The sequence below is a fragment of the Lepidochelys kempii genome, chromosome 2, assembly GCF_965140285.1.
Source record: "Lepidochelys kempii isolate rLepKem1 chromosome 2, rLepKem1.hap1, whole genome shotgun sequence".
NCBI classification, from domain to species: Eukaryota; Metazoa; Chordata; order Testudines; family Cheloniidae; genus Lepidochelys; species Lepidochelys kempii.
In genome coordinates this window covers 248702252-248719302 of record NC_136381.1, presented here as the reverse complement: position 1 = coordinate 248719302, position 17051 = coordinate 248702252, and the positions used below count along the sequence as shown (strand labels likewise).

The following is a 17051-nucleotide window of genomic DNA, read 5'->3' as shown; positions in this document are numbered from 1 at the left end:
CACATAACCCCATCATATATAAGTAAGAAGAATTTAGATATTTTTAACTATAACTTTTTCTTCGTCGTCAAGTAGTGTCTCTATGGGTACTTCACTTCAGGTGCGTGTGCACCCCACGCGCCTTTCATCAGATATTTTTATGATCAGTGTCCCTTCGGCCCACGCATGCGCTGCTGATATCCTCGTGCCCCGCACCAAGGCTATATCGGGTTGTGTGTGTGAACCACCCTCAGTTCCTTCTCAGCCACCTTTGCCTGAGACAGAGCTTAGTGTGTCTGCATTGTACTAAAATAAACTAAGCCAGACTGCAGTCAGCCAGTAGCAGAAGTTCCTCAGCTCCAAGAGTGTTTTCAAACGTTCTATTGGTAGTGGCTGCCTACTTGCATTGTCAGGCGATCATGGTATTCCCATACCTCGATGATGGGCTGTTCACGGATCAGTCATAGCAAGAGGTGTTGACTGCCACACAAATGGCACCTTCTCTGTTCTTGGACTTGGGTCTTGAGTTGAACATGGGAAAATCCGCACGGACTCCTGTACAGAACATACAACTTATTGGAGCATCCCTGGATTCCTTGGCATCCAGGGCCTTCCTTTCCATGGACAGGTTCATGACACTATCAAACCTTGTCAAAACTGTTCAAGGGTAGATGGACAGCCCAAAAAAACAACCTCCATGTCAACCTGTTGTAGCTCATAGCAGTCAGAAATGCTTGCCTTCATTTTCTGCCTCTCATGAGATTCAGGTCTATCAAAGTCATAACAGACAATGGGTATGTCTACACTGCAGTTAAAAAACTGTGACTTGCCTCTACCAGCTGATGCAGGCTTGTGGGGTTCAGGTGAAGGGGCTGTTTAATTGTGGTGTAGATGTTCAGGCTGGAGCCTAGGCTCTAGGAGCCTGCGAGGTGGGAGGGTCCAAGAGCTCGAGCTGCAGCATGAGCCCAAACTTCTACATCACAATTAAATGTCCTCTTAGCCCAAGTGCCAGGAGCTTGAGTCAGCTGACGCGGACCAGATGCAGTTCTCTAAATGCAGTGTAGACATACCCTATGTGGTCTGAATGTTTTATATAAATTAGCAAGGAGGAGTGAAATCCCCTTCCCTCCGTGCTGAAGCAATGTTCTGGAACTGGTGCATAAAAAATTACATTAGAATTTCAGCAGTGTTATCTCCCAGGCAGGCAAAATGTCACAGCTGATGCTCTCAGGAGATGTCTTCCCTTGGACTACTATTGGGATTTGGACTTCCAGATTCTTGTGGGCATATTTCAAACTAGGGGATTTCCATAAATGGTCTTCGCTGCCACAGCTACAAATGAAAAATGCCATCTGTTCTATTCAAGGAGGGGTTTAGGTCATAATTCCTTGGGGGATGCCCTTCTCCCTTGGGCAAAGAAGCTGTTTACACATTTCCCCTGGTGCCTCTGATCCTCACAGTGGTGAACAAAATCAGACATGGTAAGGCCAGAGTTATCATAATAGTGCCATTGTGGTCAAAGCAGGCATGGTTTCCTTACTTGTTTCACTTCGCTCTTTGTCCAGCAATCAACTGCTGTATCCCAATCTGAAAATTCTCTGCCTCAAGGTGTGGCTCCTTCATGGTTCACGGGATTAGAGTCTGCTTGTTCTGCAGAGGCATACCAGATATTACTAAACAAAATTAGGCAAAAATTCTACCTCAAATGTGGAGAAGATTTAGTCACTGATGCAAACTCTAGAAAGTTGTTTCTTAATGTGCCTCACTTCAGCTTGTTCTGGATTACATGCTGCAACTAAAGAAAACAGGACTGTCAGTTAGTTCTTTTAAGGTGCATTTGGCTGCCTTCATAGCTTTCCATACTACAATTGAGGGATTCTTGAGGTTTGCTCTCGCTACAACTATAAATTGTGAGTGTTCTCATGAAAGTTCTGAGAAATCTTTTTGCACAGTTAAAGTCCCCACATTGGTTGGGGACCTTAATTTAGTTCTTAAAAGTCTCATGAAACCTCCTTTAGAACTGATGGTGACCTGCTCTTTACTGAATTTGGAAAACAGCGTTCTTAGTGACTATTACATCATCCCACAGAGTCAAAGAAATTGGGGCCTTAGTTGCAGACCCTCCTTTCTACAAGGACAAGGTTTCCTTACAGCCAGACCCAAAGTTCCTTCCTAAACTTCCTTCTGAGTTTCATTTGACTCAGATATTTAGCTATCATTTTTCTTTCCCAAACCACATAATTGTAGTCTGACGACTGCTTTCCCTACTCTAGATATTAGAAGGGAGTTAGCCTTCTCCCTAGATAGGACTAATTTTGGAAATCTCCTAGACCAGTAGTTCTTAACCTTTTGGGGCTCAGGATCCATTTGTAAATGTTTATGGCCTGTTGCGACCCAGTAAATAGTCTGGGCGTGGAGGCCTGGGAGTGGTTTTGGCCAGGTCCTGCCCCCCGGAACTCACCCCACAGTAGCGGCTCCTGCAACTCCTGTGCTATGGGGTTGGCTGGGCTTGGCTTTCAGCGTTGCAACCTCCATGGTTACAGCACTGCTCAGGTTTGGCCTTGCCTCCCGACTGGACCAAATGTGTGTGAGTGAAGTTGTGACCTGGCTCATGGGGTTGCAGTGCCACTCACTCAGGTTTGGCCTACCTGGACTCCTGTCATCATGATGGCTGGGCCAAACCTGACGGCTTGGACCCCAGAGGTTATAGTGCCTGGAGCAGGGAGGCAAGGCCTGTGGGACAGGAGCCACAGGAGCTGCTACTCAACCCTTTGAAACATTCTAGTGTGACCCAATTTTGCGTCCTGACTGACAGGTTGAGAAACCCTGTCCTAGACTATTAATTTCATTTGCAGACTGATCTAAAGGTTCTGCTATTTCTACCCAAAGATTATCAAAATGGATTCCTGGATGTGTTATTGCTTGAGAGTGCTGCCCGCATTCCACCCACCTCATTCTGGAGGGTCAGCTCACTCTGCAAGGTCACAGTCTATATTTATAGCTCTAATTAAGAATGTCCCGTATCTGAAATTTACAGAGCTGCTACATGGTTCTTGGTACATACCTTCTCCAGACACTATGCGCTAGTCGATGCTTCTAGATCAGTGGTTCTCAAACTTTTGTACTGGTGACCCCTTTACATAGCAAGTCTCTGGTGTGACCCCCCCTCCAATAAACTAAAAAAACTTTTTTATATATTTAACACCATTATAAATGCTGGAGGCAAAGCACGTGGAGGCGACAGCTCACGACCCCCCATGTAATAACATCGTGACCCCCTGAGGGGGTCCCGACCCCAAATTTGAGAATCCCTACGGGGATACTGCTTGGGAGTCACTTCAACTGGAGCACCCATAAGGACACTACTCGAAGAAGAAAGAGAGGTTACTCACCCTGTGCATTAACTGTAGTTCTTAGAGATGTGCTCCCTTCTGTTTTGGAGTTTCCTTCTGAGACTTGGTGGTGCAGAAGGAACTGAGGGCAGTTTGCCTGTGCAAAGTGATACAGCCTTGGTGCAGGGCACAGGCCGAATGAGCACTGCTAATGAAAATCTCTGATCGAAGGTGTGGGGGCACGCTCACACCTGAGGTGGAGCACCCATAGGGGGGCACATCTCAAAGAACTACAGTTACTGCACAAAGTGAAGTAATCTCTATTTGAGCCTAAAGATTAAAAAACTGTCTTGATTTATTAGGGAAGAGTAACAGGTTTTGGCAGGTAGAGTAACTTATTTTTGTTAAATAAATTACAGGACAGGACAAAGAAGGCTTCCAAGGCTGTGGGTTTGATTTATGATATCAGATTAATTCTAGAGGATTTAAGCTACATTCCCCTCACCCTCTCCAGTGAGGAGTCCTTGACTGGGGTAGACTGGAGCATTGTATATAAACAGAGCAGCTCCTTGTGGACTGCGCACTCAGTCATATAATATAGTTACAGATCTAGTTTCTTTTGGCAGGAAGGTTGTACAAGCTGTGATCTCTGCATTTTTTTCTTGTTTACTTTTCCTTCCATTTTCCACGGTTTGTATGTGTTCCATAAAATACAAGGCCAGATTGATGCAACTCTTATGAATAAAAGGGGATGTTACTTTTAAATTGTTAAATGTATGGCATCAGTTTTAAGGGTTTTCTTGTATTGCCATTCTTAAGCTGTCTTGGAGTTAGTCTCAGGGGGTGCTTTATATAAATCAGACTCAAGTTACCAAATAGATTTCATGAGCTGTCTCCATAGGAAGTTGAGAAGGTGAAATTACAGTTTCAGTAGTGATGCAAATAGCTAGTATGAAGCCTACAAAGTGCACAAATTAATGGGTAAAAGAATTATCCGTTAATTATAAACTTAGCCACTATTGGCCTCAGGTAGAATTTTCAGACGTGCCTTTTATAGGATACTAAGTTTCATTGACTTTCAATGAGACCTAGGCTCCTAACTCAGTTAGGAGGCTTTGAAAATTTTACCCCTTACCTCTTGACCAAATAGAAGCTACCACCAATAAAGTACCAGTGAAAATGCTTCATAATTTAGATTTGTGCAGTTTCATTTTTGCTGTTGGCCAAGAAAGGGGATTGGTGTTGTTCCTTAGATTTAATTAAAATGAATTTCAGACACAATCAAGAAAATATAGTTTAAAAAATATGCAGCATTCAAGTTGAGACCATTCACAGGTTATCCCTAATTCCGCCATTTTACATATACTTTGAATAGCTAGAGCTATTAGATATAGTCCTTTATACTGCAGAGTGAATTAACCTTGCTATGTGTAACCTAACTTGGAATTTTCTCACTTATGTGTGGGTAAATTCTTGACTGCAATTGTGCATTACAAAATTTTTGTGTTTAAATTTCCATGTATGCTTTTCTTTGAAAAATATACACTATATTGCTTCTGTATAAAAGGATGTTAAAATTATTTCAATATCATTCAGCAAATAGTGTGCCCCTGCATTTTCTTGACTTCCAACATTTTAAACAGGTTTTGGCTGAGAACAGGCATGAGAACTTCCAGCCCTAAAGTATTGAAGTATTTAGGGCTTTGGAAAGTTACAAGTCACTGAAACTAGGACTATGTGAGCCATAACTATGGCCCTGGTCCTGCACCACTGAAGTAAAATATAGTTCTGCTATTTATTTCAATGGCAGCAGAATGAGGGTCTATCTGAATATATAAGTTCTAATAAATTTAAATAAAAATTAGAAAATCTTGAATATATAAAATTGTTCAAGTGCACAAAGATAAAGAATGGGATTAACTTTGACCTTGATTTTGCGGTATGCATAGACTCTAGGTGCAGGACTCCACCTGCAATGGAGTTTTTAATTCGTAAGAAATCCATTCTGACAGAAATTAAACCAGGTTTCTCTACATCAGACTGGCTATTTAGTGAGCTAAAAAGAAAAAAAAACATGCCCTTACAGTCAGTAGTGGTAGTGTATGTGTATATTTATATATACAATTATATGTAAACTTACATGGTGGTAAAGTCTGCATGGTTCCTGGCCCCCCTACTCATCCTTCTTTCTTTTTAGGTCCCCACAGCTCAGATTTCCCATGAAGCTCCTAGACCTTGGCTCTGGCTTCTTTTACAAAACTGTTGAGCTCCTAACCTCAATAGGGTTTCTGCTACAATGTCAGCCTTCAGATAGGGATTTCAAATGCAGTGTCCATTGCAGCCTCAAATACATCACTGCTACTGCTTGAGAACAAAATATAATATTAATTTTAGCAACATTGTACAGTTAGGAATAGGTATATTGAGTTAGGAATAGGTATATGGATGATGTTTATAAAGCCCTCCACTGTCATGCTCTCAGGAAATAATATCAGCCTATCTCTGAGTGTTATTTCTTGTTCTTTAGTAACTTAGCATACCGTTTTTGTAACACATCACTTTAGAAGAAAATGGGCTTATTCCAGTAGTTACACCATTCCATTATTTAAAAACAAGCAATCGTGCCCCAATTAAAAAAAATCCAACAAACATGCACCTTGTGAGAGACACTAGTCAGAACATTTTAGAGGTAGACAGGAAGAGAAAGCAAAGCTGTCTTTTTAAAGGAAATTTGCATATTGCATAATTTCCTGTCTCTAGCTATACGGAAATGTTGCTACACAAACAATTAAATGTAAAGATTAGAAAATCACGCTTACACTGTGTGCCTCCTAATATGCTCTTGCCTTTGAAAACCAGATTTTCAGCCTTCCCCGCATCCTCTGGGGCAAATCACTGCTTCCTACTCTGAACTGGCTGGCTAACTTCTGTCAGCCACGTTTTTTTCCTGGCATCTTTTAGTTTTAGGGCCTAATTCTGCCTTCTGTTATTATTATTATTTGATTATAGGTGGAGCTGGTAGCACCACATATTATTAAAATTGTCTAATGTTTTCCATCATAAGACCCTCTTTTCAGTTGTGTAACTCCCCTCCACTCCCTTCCTCCTTGGGTTACTCAGGAGCAAGCAGCACTCACCAGTGTGCTTGAGTGCCTGATGTTGTTGACAGTAAAGGAGATCCTGAGTATGCCAGTGGTGATGTTGGATAGGTGCGAATCCTCTCTCCGCCTCTCTGCTGCAGTCCTTTTACTTGTACAGTAAAGGGATTAAAATTGGCAGTGCCTCCACCTGGCTGGGCCCTGTACACACTCACTGGCATGCCTTTGGGAGCCTCCAGGAATAAATCTGAGCTAATCTGTGCAATGGGTCTAACTCAGAAACACCAATTATAAACAATATACACTTAGATTAGAGTTAACACGCCTCTACTTAACAATTTAAGGAAACGTGGTATAACAGACTGAGATTGAATGTCACTACTAATTTAGATCAGTAAGGGGCAGTTCGATAACTTATAGAACCATAGAACCGGAAGGGACCTCGACAGGTCATCTAGTCCAGTCCCCTACACTTGTGGCAGGGCTAAGTATTATCTAGACCAGTACTTCTCAAGCTATCTGATGTGGGGGACCGGCAATTTTTTTTCCCAATGTGTGCGCAGACCGGCAGCTGATGGCTCGCAGACCGGTACCGGTCCACGGACCACCACTTTGAGTAGCGCTGATCTAGACCATCCCTGGCAGGTATTTATCTAAGCTGCTCTTAAAAATCTCCAATGATGGAGATTCCACAACCTCCCTAGGCAATTTATTCCAGTGCTTAACCACCCTGACAGTTAGGAAGTTTTTCCTAATGACTAACCAAAACTGCCCTTGCTACAATTTAAGCCCTTTGCTGCTTGTCCTCAGAGGTTAATGAGAACAATTTTTCTCCCTCCTTGTAATTACCTTTTATGTACTTGAAAACTGTTATCATGCCCGCTTTCAGTCTTCTCTTCTTCAGACTAAATAAGCTTTTATTTTTTTCAATCTTCCCTCATAGGTCATGTTTTCTAGACCTTTTAATCATTTTTGTTGCTCTTCCCTGGACTTTCTCCAATTTGTCCACATCTTTCCTGAAATGTGGCACCCAGAACTGAACACAGTACTCCAGTTGAGGCCCAAATCAGTTAACAAATACAGTTTACAGTAGTAAATGAAATTTATATAACTTGCATTTACACTGTCACCCTTTATCCCTCTCCTGAGTGTGCATTCCTCTGGATTTCAGAGTTCTAAACATTTGCATGAGCATGCTTGAAGATCTTGAAGCTGGGGACAGCATTCCAGCCAATGTAACAAAGGGCAGAACATTTCTAATTTGGGATCATTCCAAGCTGCTCACCCGCTCTGAAGATTAGAGTTGTTTTAACCAGATGTCAGCAGTTCTGGATTCTGGTTAGATGACACGACTACTCCACCTCTTTGCAGACTTACAGCAACCCTTTGAAGTCTCTTTGCTGACTCCCTTCCTTTTGCAAGCACTTTCCCAAACAGCAAAGGCAGTGGTTACTCTCACTGCCTGCACTCAGTCAGTTCTGAGCAGACCAGCTGCCCTGACTCCAGTGTAGCCCGTCAACAGCCTCTGACGCTCCCTGCTTAATCCAAGCCCCAGTAGGCTCTCAGTAGCAGCTTCTGGCTTCCTAGTAGCAGCTCTTGATATGGGCAGAGCTCCACAAAAACAGACTCAGCTCCTCTCCCTGAACTCTCCAGGAAAGGAAGTTTTTTTTCTGTTCCCCAAGGCATCATGGAAGTTGTAGTCTCAAAGGCTGGATTGGAGCACTCAGGATCTTCCCAATTGGAACACTCCCAATTAAGTTCAGAGGCCCCTCTAGTAAAGGGTGCCTACAGTTACTTATACTTTGCCAAATTTTAACCATTCAGGCTGAGGGGGCCAGGGCATGTGTGTGTGTGAGATTTGTTAATCAGGCTTTACTGTATTAAATATGCGAAAAGTACAAAGTTCAGAATGCAGTGATGTACAGGCCTCTATTAAATGTATAAGTGGAATACAAAACAGGAAGCACACAAAACTGAAAAAAATATCTAAGAGGAAAGAAAATGCATCTTTAACTGCCAAAGCATTTTTTGTCCTCTTGTGGCATTAGCTCTGTTCCTAGCTAGATGGTCCACTGGCTAAATGTAGATTCACTGGATGTTAGCTTTCCTGTTGCTTCCACATCTATTGCTGAACATGCATTTCGCAGCTGGGCTTGCAGCAGCAAATGAACAATTAGGTCTGTCTACTCTAGCCATTTGAATTTCCCATGAGAGCAGTTCCATTGGAGGTTGCAATGGTGGGAGCACTAAGTCAGAACTCTGACTGCTGTCATTGTTTTAACAACCATGCCATTTAAACTTGCTCTGAGTTAAAATGCCTGTGATTGGAAACCCTAGTGAAGTCGACAATAGCACCCGCTAGATAAGCTGCACCAGGGGAAGCAATAGTCTAGTGCAGATACATCCCTAGAAGCTTTGCCAAAAGGAGATTTCCTGCAGTTTAGTGAAGAATCAAGCCCACAGTAACTTTAAATAGGAAATCTCATCTTTTAAAGGAGAATGGCAGACTCTTTTAAACAAACAAACAAACAAACAAAAGACCATGTTGGATTATCTCCCAATCATTAACAGAATTCTGCATGTAAAAATTCAAAACATTACTTCAACCTTCCTTTCCTTTACTTTCCAAATCCTGAATTCTAAAGCATTTAGAGGAGAAGAAAGTGATCAGGAACCGTCAGCATGGATTCACCAATGGCAAATCATTCCTGACCAACCTGATTGCCTTCTATGACGAGATAACTGGCTCTGTGGATGATGGGAAAGCAGTGGACATGTTATTCCTTGACTTTTAGCAAAGATTTTGATATGGTCTCCCACAGTATTCTTGCCAGCAAGTTAAAGAAGTATGGGCTGGATGAATGGACTATAAGGTGAATAGAAAGCTGGCTAGATTGTCGGGCTCAACGGGTAGTGATCAATGGCTCCATGTCTAGTTGGCAGCCAGTATCAAGTGGAGTGCCCCGAGGGTCAGTCCTGCGGCTGGTTTTGTTCAATATCTTCATTAATGATCCAGAGGATGGTATGGATTGCACCCTCAGCAAGTTTGCAGATGACACTAAACTGGGAGGAGCAGTAGATACGCTGGAGGGTAGGGATAGGATACAGAGGGCCCTAGACAAATTAGAGGATTGAGCCAAAAGAAATCTGATGAGGTTCAACAAGGACAAGTGCAGGGTCCTGCACTTAGGACGGAAGAATCCCATGCACTGCTACAGACTGGGGACCAAGTGGCTAGGCAGCAGTTCTGCAGAAAAGGACCTAGGGGTTACAGTGGACGAGAAGCTGGATATAAGTCAACTGTGTGACCTTGTTGCCAAGAAGGCTAATGGCATTTTGGGCTGTATAAGTAGGAGCATTGCCAGCAGATTGAGGGACGTGATCATTCCCTTCTATTTGACATTGGTGAGGCCTCATCTGGAGTACTGTGTCCAGTTTTGAGCCCCACACTACAAGAAGGATGTGGAAAAATTGGAAAGAGTCCAGCAGAAGACAACAAAAATGATTAGGGGGCTGGATTTATGAGGAGAGGCTGAAGGAACTGGGATTATTTAGTCTGCGGAAGATAAGAATGAGGGGGGTTTGATAGGTGCTTTCAACTACCTGAAAGGAGAGTTCCAAAGAAGATGGATCTAGACTGTTCTCAGTGGTAGCAGATGACAGAACAAGGAGTAATGGTCTCAAGTTGCAGGGGAGGTTTAGGTTGGATATCAGGAAAAACTTTTTCACTAGGAGGGTGGTGAAGCACTGGAATGGTTTACCTAGGGTGGTAGTGGAATCTCCTTCCTTAGAGGTTTTTAAGGTCAGGCTTGACAAAGCCCTGGCTGGGATGATTTAGTTGGGGATTGGTCCTGCTTTGAGCAGGGGGTTGGACTAGATGACCTCCTGAGGTCCCTTCCAACCCTGATATTCTATGATTTTATGAGTTCAGTACTTGTATTTTTTCCTGCAGCAGATGAGATCACTAAAACTTGAGGGCCCAATCCTACTTCCATGTAAGCAAAATTAGTGAAATTCCCAAATTTTCACACAGTCTCTTCAGATCCCCAATTTCAGAGCAAGATTGAGTCATATTATAGGGCATGGGGGTGTTGATGCAATGGGATGTTAGCATCAAATGCTGTAAGCTGTGGGACCCTTAACTATCATTGAAATTATTAAACTTTCTTTTTAAAGGGCAAGGAAACTTTTCCATTCACATTTTATCTGTTTCAGATCATGCTAAAGAAATCAGAAAAAAGAATTAAGTCTTATATTAACTGAAGTACTGAAGTGACAACTATGGAAGCACAAATAGAAAACAAGTAAAAATGAAATATGAGTTGGGTATATTAAATCATTTTTAAATGAATCCCAATGTATAATAAATAAAAAGAGGACTTATACTTGGTAAAGAACACCAGAAAGTAGATATAATTAAATGTGAAATCTTCTTAAATTTATGCTTAATTTTGTTGAGTAATGGAATTGACTTAGCTATGTGGAAAAGTAAAAATAATGAGGTTAAAAGAGTGGTCAAATGAGAGAGACTTGGAGAAATAAAGGCCAGCTTTCCAGAATCACAGTCTATTTCATCAGGTTATGGAGTAGCAAATCAGAACTACAAGTGAGATGGTAAAGTAAGAAGTTTTATACAGATCCAGGAATGAACATCTGTTGCCTGGCCACATGTTGAGGATGCACATTCAGCGAATAGCAAGTTAAACCCACTCCTCCCTTTCTCCACTTCTTCTGCTGACCATCCTATGAAAGTGCAGATGAACATGTAATGCTAGACTCCTGGACTGAAGTTTTTCAGATACAGTCTGAGTGAAGTAGACTAGTATCTTCACACTCAACATCATGCACTGCTACTAAGTAGTTCAATGTAGGAGCTCCAGTGATGCAGGTTATTGCAGGCATCATCATCCTGAACCAGAAGAAGAGAGTAGATGCAGAAAAGAAAGACACAGATTGGATAAGGGTGGAAAGACTACTTTAACCCTAGCATTTTTTTCCCCAAAATAAGTTCCCTGACAAATATTATATGGATGATCAAAATTGAGCGTCAACCACTGAAGTAGTTACCAGCTTCTCTAAGAACACCCAGAAAGCTCCATAAAATGCCAGCTTTCAAACCAATGCATTGAGGGCACTGGGTTTTTTTCTCTCTAAACAGAAATGTGTGCCAACACGGCCTTGCATTCGGCAGAATCATGGCAATCTTTCTAGAAAATATCATAGAGGTTGGGCTACAAGCCTGACTTCTGCCGAGACTTTTGCTGCTCCAGAGAAGCCCAAATGAGAGTGCTGCAAGAGATCAAACTAAATTGGTTCCATCTGGGAGTTTTCAAGCCCACTGTACCTAGCAACAGATGGGCGAGTCTCTCTACCACTTCATTAATTATATTCCAGCAATATGCTCTTGAAGTTGATTTTCCTTGGATTATGTCATGACGATTTCTGTGAAGTCCAAGCAGCATGCTGTGAGTTCCTTGTGAAGGACATTTTCAGAAGTTTGTATCAGGCTAACCTAATTAGTAGGTTTATCCAGGCTTTAAGTTCTGTGTGCAGAACAGGCACACTGTTCAGTCAGACTCCTTTGCTTTCTTAGAACCCTGCAGTGTGGGAAATCAGATATGCAGGGTGAGACTAGTTGAGTCTCTGTGTCAGAGCTCTACCCCTGTTCAGCCATGTACAGATCTGAGGGAGGAAGAAAAAAAAAAGATACAGGCTGGCAGAGGAGAGTTCTCAAATATCTGAAAATGGAATCCCATTGCTAAGGCAAAATTACCATATATATCTTCCCTCTGGACCTGCAAGTGGATAAAGTCTGTGAGTCTAGGAGTGGAATGCAGTTTGCTGAATGGCCAGATAGACACCTTTAACACCTTGCAGCCCTGGGTAATGATATCAGGAAGTGTTCTTAGGTTTTGCAGGGAGTAAACTTCCTTCTTCCCTATAGTGCCTCTCTGCACTGTTATCAGACATGTGACAGTAGTGCTAGAAGGAGCAACTCTGAGTAGCACCTGCCCATGGGAAGGCAGAGTGTGGTGTTGCAGGAGAGTGTAAGTGGCTTAATCCTGCAGAGCCCTATGATTTCCCTTTGTGTCCCTCTTTCCCTCACATCTCTAGCACAGAGGGGAGATATGTATGAGATGAGAGCAGTGACCTGGATGGTGGAGGAGATGAGGATTGGTTGTGTAAGAAATGTGGAGAAGATGTGATAGGCTTGGGACAGAGGAAGTGAAATGGGTGGGTAATAACCAAAAAAAAAAAAAATGTGGAATTCTGCCCTCCTGCCACCAAATCTGCAAGAGTTTTTGGAGAATTCCCCTGCATTTAAAAGCAAATAAATGCCATTGCTTAGCTGCAGCCAAGAGAAAGTTGAGAAACCTCACACAAAGCTGATGCAGTTTTTTCCTCTTCAACTCTTCAGTTTATGGTCATGTGTAAGGATACTGCATAGTCACGGAAGTTCACGAATTCCTTGATTTCTGCGGTCAGGGCTGTGGCCCCCCGCCCCCTCCTCACACACACCCATGGCTATGGCAGTGAAGCTCCAGCTGTCATTCCTCCCCCAACCCTGCTCCCAGTTATTTTTAGTAAAAGTCATGGGCTTCCGTGAATTTTTGTTTATTGCCCGCAACCTCTCCGTGACTTTTACTAAAAATAAACGAGACAAAATCTTAACGTTAGTCACATGTCTGCAAATTTCACCTCAGAGAAGCTGTGACGCAGCACCAGAGGACACTACCAAAACCAAACTCTGTGAAAGTGGCAACCACACAAATTGAACAGTACATTTACGGCACCAGGACAAAAATCCATGCCAGAAAAATAAACCCAGTCCTCAACCTCCCCCACAACATCCAGCTACTCCTAGAGTGTCTGGAAGGCAAATTGACACAATGCTTCCCAATTCATCTCAAATTGACACAATGCTTCCTGCCTGTTTTCTCTTGACAAGTTGTGGGGTGAGGAATTCCATGGCACAAGCAAGGACTGAGACAGAGTTTGCTGGAGGTAGACAAGAGGTTTGCTGGTTTGACAAGAGGTTGCTATCAGTAGAAGTGGTGGAGAGCTTAGTGTAACAATATGTGTGCATCATCTGAAAGCCATTTTCTTCTATGTTTATTTTTCCAAGTTACCATTTGCCTTTTGATACAGTTTCTCTTGATAAGTTTATCTTTCTGCTTTTTAAACTTTATTTTTTCACCTATCATTTACAAACTCTCACAATTAAGATGAAAAAAAGAGAAGATTCATTATGATATTCAGCTGTTACCTATCTTAATGATTTTCTTGGTAGTGAATGCTTTTAACATTGCAAATCAGTTTTCATCATAATTTCTGTTCTCACATGTTCATACCTTTCCTCTTTAGGCATGAAGCATTCTATGTTTGACCTCTGTTCAGATGTGAATTTTGGTGGGTAATGTTTGAGGAAAATCTTTTCAGATGATTTTGAATAGGGAAACATGAATAAAATAAGTTACCTATTTTTTATGGACAGGATTCTGTCAAAATGGCTGAAATTTGAAACTTGGTCCTCATTCAGGAACGGTGCTAGGGTTTTTTTGTTTGTGGGGAGAGGTTTAGTTTAACAGCTATACTTGTTTTGAATATTGTATAATAAGCACTCTCTGCTCTGCCTATTGTTAACTTCAGAGCTATGCTTGTATGCACAACTTTGGAAAAGGCTTGCAGCTCTCCAGTTGTATCCTCTCTAGTGATCTCAGTGCTCTGGAGCAACTGCTTGGTGGAGATAGGAACTGGGGAAAAGCATTGTTTGAACCTAATCCGTTCCTTTTTTCCTTGGGCTTGGATCTCAGAAACAGCTTCAGCAGCGCAGTTTTTGCAGGTCTTTCTCTACCACCCCCCCTCCACTCCACCCCCCCGCTTAAGGTTTCCTTTTACTGATCCTGTGAAAGCCCATAAGCTTAGGCACTGCTTTATCTGAGGCTCATCTTATGTCTGACACAGATCAACATGACAAGCATTTTTGGCTGTCTAAGCTCTGAGCATATTTCTTAGGGTTTTCAGTCTTGGTCTGCCGTGACACCTTGGGCCTGGAAATAGCATCTATTCTGACTCCTCAGTTGGTAATGAAAAGCTGCTTGGCCTCTGTATTTGGTGTCTCCTTTCCCTGCAGTTATGTCCCTGGCATTTTGGAACTAAAGTCCGTACTGAACACTATCAGAGCTAAGTAATGTTGCTTGTCTGTCTTGAGACGGCTCTCAGCAGGTTTCAGAGTGGTAGCCGTGTTAGTCTGTATCAGCAAAAACAATGAAGAGTTCTAGTGGCACCTTAGAGACCAACAAATTTATTTAGGCATAAGCTTTCATGGGCTAAAACCCACTTCATCAGATGTATGGAGTGAAAAATACCGTAAGCAGTATATATATTACAACACATGAAAAGATGGGAGTTGCCTTACCAAGTGGGGGGTCAGTGCTAACGAGGCCAATTCAATCAAGGTGGAAGTGGCCCATTGGCCAAACTGGACAGTCTCTACGCAAAAGAATAAATGGACAGAAATCAGACATCAAGAATTGTAACATTCAAAAACCAGTAGGAGACACTTCAGGTTGAGGGGCTGTCTGTAAGCGAGGACTGGCCTGTCTCCCAATGTCTGTGAGAGTGAGGGATCGTCCTTCAGGACAGATTATAGATCCTTGATGATGTGCTGGAGAGGTTTTAGTTGGGGGCTGTCGGTGATGGCTAGTGGAGTTCTGTTACTTTCTTTGTTGGGCCTTTGTAGGAGACCTGTTGAGAATAGGCCACTTCCACCTTGATTGAATTGGCCTCGTTAGCACTGACCCCCCACTTGGTAAGGCAACTCCCATCTTTTCTGTGCTGTAATATATATATTGCTTACTGTATTTTTCACTCCATGCACCTGATGAAGTGGGTTTTAGCCCACAAAAGCTTATGCCCAAATAAAATTGTTAGTCTCTAAGGTGCCACAAGGTCTCCTCTCTTTTTTTTTTTTCTCTTTCAGGAGTAACACTCCATGTGCTTGGAAAAATAAAGGGTTAAATGCTGATAAAAGATAGCCCTCTCCCCATCCCGTCCCCAGCTCATGCCTCAAGGCATGACTTCTGGAGGAGGGTACCCTTTGTCTGCCTGACAGATACCTGACTTTCAAATGACTCGATATGTGAACAGTTTTTCCTTAAAAAAGTTCCATAGGTTCTGTTTGCATTAATAAATAGAGTGAAAAATCAAAAGAACATCTGTGCAAACACAAATACTAGAAAATGTTCACGTAGTCTTTGGTTTTATAGAGAGGGCACAGAAACTGATTCAACTGCCTCTCCTCAGTAAAATACGAAGCCTGGTAGAGGAATAATAGTTCTAACAAATATCTGAGACATAAGTCCCATTGCTAGGAGCACAATTATAATTTACAGTTGAAAGGTACAGTCAATTATGTATATTCTAGAGAATGAGATGAAAAGAAAAAAAATAAACTGAAAGCTAAGTTCAATCTGCAAAATGTCATCAATTTCTGGTTCTCTCACACACCTTAAATCATCATGCCAAGTGACTTACCTTTATTATTACTGGAGAGTACCTCGTTTTTTTGCATACGTTCCTGAAACTTTGAATTAAAAATGCACATCGTTGTTTGTGTTGTGTAGCCCTGGCTTTTTGTGGAATGATGTGTCCACAGTTCTATCCGCATGAAGAGAGAGAGATTTATTTCACTTTTGTATATGTTAGCACATTATCTATTCGAGAAAAACCTTTTGTATCAATTATACTAACCAAAGAGTTAAGATTGTTCAAGTTCCCTCTGTAGCTTATTTGCCTGGTCTAGAAGCAGAGTTTATTTCATTGTGTGTTATTGAGGTAGCACGTAGGCACCCCAGTCATTGACCAGGACTCCATTGTGCCAGATGCTGTACAAACAGAATGAAAAGGAGGTCTCCTCCCCGAAGAGTTCACAGTATGTATGTTACAGAACAGACAAGCCACTTGTCTTCTGGGACAGAGAGGAAAATGATTATTAAGAAGGAAGAGAGTTTATTTAGCAACATTTTGGAGGAAAATCTAGTGTTCATATTTATATTTTCTTCCTTTTATTTTCCAGTGCCTCTGCACCAGCCAGTTGGGTTTTTTTTTTGTTTTGTTTTGTTTTTAAGAGAAAATTGCAGAATCAGTAGGAATCATTTACCAAGGAGGCATCTTCCTTTTGTTGCCACTGTTAATATAAGTGTAGTGGTGCATAAGTGTCTTCTATATGTGGTAGGGAGCCTTCTATAAAATCTAAATAGCCCTGGAGTTAGTTCTGATGAGCTGTCTCTTGCTGAGGTTGTTTCTTTAATCAAGATGTGCAGACCCCCAGTTCTGTTGAACAACATAAAAACTATTTCAAAATAGTACAGTGCTACATCGTCTTTCTAGATATAGGTGATTTGTTGCTGTGGAGGCTAAAGCCCGTCTACATGAGAAAATTGCACTGGTTTATATTGATGTAAAATTACACCTTTTGTTAAACTAGTTAACTTTCTTCATGTATAGACAAGGCCTACATGATTTCTCCTCTCGATTTCCATATGTAACGTTGTTAAGGGTGATAGTAGACACGAGAGACTGTACTGTTCTGGATGTAGGTAATACCTTCTAAACTTCTAGACACTGTGGAATGTACATA

The 17051-nt window shown here is 41.9% G+C and overlaps 1 protein-coding gene across 14 annotated transcripts in view; it reads left to right on the top strand.

Annotated features, from left to right (window-relative positions):
• The window catches only part of ZMYND11 (zinc finger MYND-type containing 11), a 160675-nt gene that overhangs the window by 52856 nt on the left and 90768 nt on the right, over positions 1-17051 (top strand). For 2 of the 14 annotated variants that reach the window (XM_073334508.2, XM_073334511.1), the window contains exon 2: positions 10625-10730. The exons of 10 other annotated variants lie outside the window; for them this stretch is intronic. The gene's annotated coding sequence lies outside the window, so the exon portion shown is untranslated. Of the gene's footprint in view, positions 1-9140; positions 9283-10624; positions 10731-17051 lie in introns of those variants that run through there. 2 more of the 14 variants (XM_073334510.2, XM_073334509.2) reach the window with 2 other exon arrangements.